The 4,463-nt window shown below is 44.1% G+C and overlaps 1 non-coding gene across 1 annotated transcript; it reads right to left on the bottom strand.

Annotated features, from left to right (window-relative positions):
- Positions 1 to 3,958: 3,958 nt before the first annotated feature.
- Positions 3,959 to 4,121, bottom strand: LOC142437960 (U1 spliceosomal RNA). Its single transcript, XR_012782457.1, has one exon. It is a non-coding gene; the product is annotated as a U1 spliceosomal RNA (small nuclear RNA).
- Positions 4,122 to 4,463: the final 342 nt, after the last annotated feature.

The following is a 4,463-nucleotide window of genomic DNA, read 5'->3' as shown; positions in this document are numbered from 1 at the left end:
TCTTTTAAGAGCCAGCAGCAGAGGCAGATGTGTGTGGCAGATCTCTTCTCATTTGAGCAATAAGCTGGGAGACAAGAAGGCAGATCATAAGCAACGGAAACAGGGCTCACTCCGGGTCTGGTTTCAAGGGAGAACTACAGAATGTAAACTCCAAGAGGGCAGGTATGTATGCCTCTCTGCTCTCCCAACTCCCAGAATAGTATCTGGTAAATAATACTGCTCAACAAATATTTAATAAATGAACGAATGGACTCCAGCCTCTGAGTGGGTTCATCAGAACCAGACTAGAGCTAGGGCACTGAGAATGTAATCAAGAAAAGGTAGGAGGTAGGGACCTGGTGCTTAGAACTGGCCTAAAGTAAGGCTTGGCTAAAGAGTGATCGGCGAGAAGGCCAGGTCCCTCTGATTAAACAAAAACAAGAATCCAAACCAGTTGCCATTAAATATAATCCAATTCCCAACGACCCATGTGTGTCAGAGTAGACCTGTGGCTTCATGGGGTTATTGGTGATAGAGTTTTCAGAAGTCAGTCACCTTGGGAGGATTCGGAACACCAACCTACTGTGCCACCCAGAGACAATTAAAAGGGGGGAGGGGAAAAAAGAGGGAGGAGGGAAGGGATATGTATCTTTGGACATGTTGTCAGGAGAGAGCAGTCCTTGGAGAAGGGCATCCTGCTTGGTAAAGTAGAGGGCAGTGACAAAGAGGAAGGCCCTCCACAAGATGAATGGGCACAGTGGCGGCATCAATGGGCTCAGGCAAAGGCACAATCGTGAGGATGGCGCAGCACTGGGCAGTGTTCGCTCCACTGTGCACAGGATTGGGACAGACTCAACAAGATAGCACCAAACAAAACAGCGCATGCTGCATGTTCAGTGCACGACAGCTGGCATCTCTGCTCCGTGTCGCTTTCATTCTGAGACACGAGATGACAAAGCTGCTATGGCCTGGAACATAACTGGTCGCTCATCTCTTCTGCTCATGTGTCATTACCCCAAAGCAAGTTACATGGCTACGTTTGACTTCAGAGGAGGGAGGGCGTACAACCAGCACTGGTCATCCCCATCTCCCTTCCATCTCTCTTTGGACAATATAAACTCGGGTTCCCTTCAGCCCTCTCCCCCCTTTGGTTTCTATGCTTTGGTTGGTGCTTCTTCCCCAGCTCAGCGGGAGGATCTTGTGAACTAAGCTCAAGCCAGATAAGGCATAGTATTGCTTTCCCCAGCCCCCTAAATAATGCTTTATTGTTTTTTCAGTGAAAGTTTGCATAGCAGTTTATGTTCCCATGCAATGATTTCTACACAAACTGTTTAGCGACAACTGGTCACATTCTTTACAATGTGTGAATATTTTCAATATTTCCATTTGGTTGTTTCCTTTTCATTAATTTGCCATTAGTTTCCCTGTCCCCTTGCTTTCTTAACTTAGTTTTATTTATTTATTTTGTTTGTGTTTTAAAATATCCATTTATTACCACAATTAGTAAAAAAAAACCAGGAGCATTAATTAATAATTATAAAGCCATACTTTTTTCATTTCTATGGACTATGCACATATTCATATAATACCACCTTTTACTACAGCTGAAAAATATAATCAATTACCTAGGTATTTGAAAATGTTTTATAACAAAAATTATCCAGCCATTGGCTGATTATACAACAAACACATGTTTAGAACCAGAGTCACAAAAATTAGGTTAGATATCCCCCCACCCTCCACCCCCTGTCCCTCAACTTCATTTTAAAGCTGGCCATTTGGTCTTATATAAACCATTCTTCAAAGGATCACATTATTTAAAGAAATGGAATGGGGGCCACATCTGACCTCCTTCAACCACCCAGGGAAGGAGAATCTAACTCCTTATCTGCCCAAGGCTGATAGCTACAAGGCAGAGGCCAGACATGCCCCCGTGCCCTAACCTTCCTGACTGCTCACACCCCCACTATGCTGCCCTTAGCGCTCTGCTTCTCTGCAGGGTTCAGTAATCCGTGTCAATGGCCACACAGGACTCACAGAATACTCATGAGTCTAGGGTTTAGAATGGAAGCTAACAAGTTACCAAAAATTGTCCCTTGGTATCTGCCCTGCTCAGGAAAGTGTTAAAAACTCTTTAAAAATGAGAAATGCATAAAGGGCATCCACTCTGCAAACCAGCCTGCCACTCAAAAATCCAGCCTGCTCACCTTTACCGATTCCCTAGAGCAGTGGTTCTCAATCTCCCCAATGCTGCGACCCTTTCATACAGTTGCTCGTGTGGTGGTGACCTCCAACCATAAAGTTATTTTCCTTGCTACTTCATCACTGTCATTTTGCTACTGTGATGAATTGGGCGACCCCTGTGAAAGAAAAGGTCCTTCAACTGCCAAAGGGGTCACGACCCACAGGTTGAGAACCACTGCCCTGGACTGTGAAACCTGTTGCTCAGCCCATTTGTCTGGGCACTGTTCTTCTGCCACGTCTCCACACAGGGATTTTATTGCTGATTCTTCATTGCTGATTCTTCTTTCTTGCTGGGCATACAATTCTGTTTCTGCTTCTGAAATGCCTTATTTCATACCCAGTGGAATGGCAAAACTGACCAGCCCCTATTAGAAGTTATACCTAACCTACTTGCATTGTCTCACCCAGTTCTTTGATGGGAGTTACACAGAGCCATACCAAGTAATTTCACTTCACCATGGAATTCATAGATGGCATTCTTTATTTGGTGAGCGAATCTGTTATTTAGGTAAAAGGTGGCCTCAGGGGCTAGTTTCAGTTCAAGGCTTAATCAGCATCTCTGGGCAATGGCCTCAAGGAGTTCTCCAGTCTCAACGGCCCAGTAAGTCTGGTGTTGGGTTTTGTTTTGTTTTCCTTAGGAATTTGTGGCTCTCTTCCACATCCCCCCACCCCCCACCCCCGTCTTTTTAGGGTCAGTCTCCTTTGGCCCTGGTCAGAATGATCAGCTGTGGTGGCCGGGTGGTGCAATTGAGTCCTGCTGGTCTCTCATTCGGGTAGATAAGGCCACTGTTTGTGTTTTGATTGATTTTGTTTTTAACAGAACAGGTTAATTTGATTATTTTGTTACACAGAAAGCCTTAAGTTTTTAAAAAGTTGACTTTTTTATTTTGGGCTTATGCCTCCAACACTTTCATGATGATTCTATGCTCCTTAATAAGGAACGTATGTGTGAGCCTGTCACAGACACATTTAGCATACAGGGAACTGCCATTGGCCCTCTGACTTGTTTGTTTGTTTTGGACAACCTCTTAAGTTTCACAGCAGGAACCCCTTCAAGTCAGCCTGCGCACACATCACATAAGGATTTTGGTGCTTTACCAGTCTTCTAGGTACATAGGTAAACAATTCTGTTACCAGGGATTTAAGATCACCTGACTTTTAATTTTTTATCTTTCAATGCAAACACAGTCCCCCACTACCACAAAATGTGGTCGTGTTTCACACATTTCAGGAACTCTCAGGACTCAGCACATCTGGGTACAATGGATGAACCTCACCACCTTCATGACTGTGGTGTCTCACCTGCCAGGTAGGACGCAACCTGATTTTGTTAGAGGTTGTGTTGTAGGACAGCCCACATGGCAGGCTGGACCATTGTGAACACCTCTAACCACCATCTCTGGGAAAGGAAGGCATTGCATATTATTTCTTTCTTTTGGTGAATTAGGTATGGGTTTAAATATCAGATATCAGATCATCATTTTTACAATCAACAACGTAAATAACTTATCAAACTTCCCCAGGTTTGCCCTAGTCTCACCACCGCCACCCGCTTTTTACATCCATCTTCCTCTTCACCCAAGTGAACACCATCTGTCCTGTAGTCTATGACTTCTTCCCTCCCTTCCTCTCCTGCCCCTGATAACTATCAAAGTCTGTTTCTTTTAAAGACCTTTTCTTGATTTTTAAAAAATTAACTATCGCTCACAAGGGTATAATTATTTTTCTTTTCGAAAACAGCAGAGCACGAATGCAGTCCCCCACTGCCACAAATTCTGCAGTCGAGTTTCCCACATTTGGGGAAATCGCAGGGGTCAGCACATCCGAGTGCAATGGATGAGCCTTGCCCTGGGAAAACCACCTTCGTGATCTTGGTATCTCCCGTGCCAGGTAAGTATTCATAAGGCTATTGTATTTCTTGACCACAGTGGTTCATTCAGAGGAAGACAAATAAGGAACTGCCCTATTCTTGATAAAGGCTTCATATAATTCCATTGGATAGATGTCTCATAGTAATTAATCAGTCCCCTACTAATGGACATGGTGATTTCCATCTTTTGTTATTATAAAAATTGCTGGTATGGACACAACGGCTGGAGCCAAAGTGGGTGAACAAGTAAATGTGGTGAAGAAAGCTGATGGTGCCCGGCTATCAAAAGAGATAGTGACTGGGGTCTTAAAGGCTTGAAGATAAACAAGCGGCCATCTAGCTCAGAAGCAACAAAGTCCACATGGAAGAA

The sequence above is a fragment of the Tenrec ecaudatus genome, chromosome 1 (assembly GCF_050624435.1).
Source record: "Tenrec ecaudatus isolate mTenEca1 chromosome 1, mTenEca1.hap1, whole genome shotgun sequence".
In the NCBI taxonomy this organism is placed as follows: Eukaryota; Metazoa; Chordata; class Mammalia; order Afrosoricida; family Tenrecidae; genus Tenrec; species Tenrec ecaudatus.
Note: the sequence above shows the minus strand (reverse complement) of the source record. Positions and strands in the feature narration are given on the sequence as shown.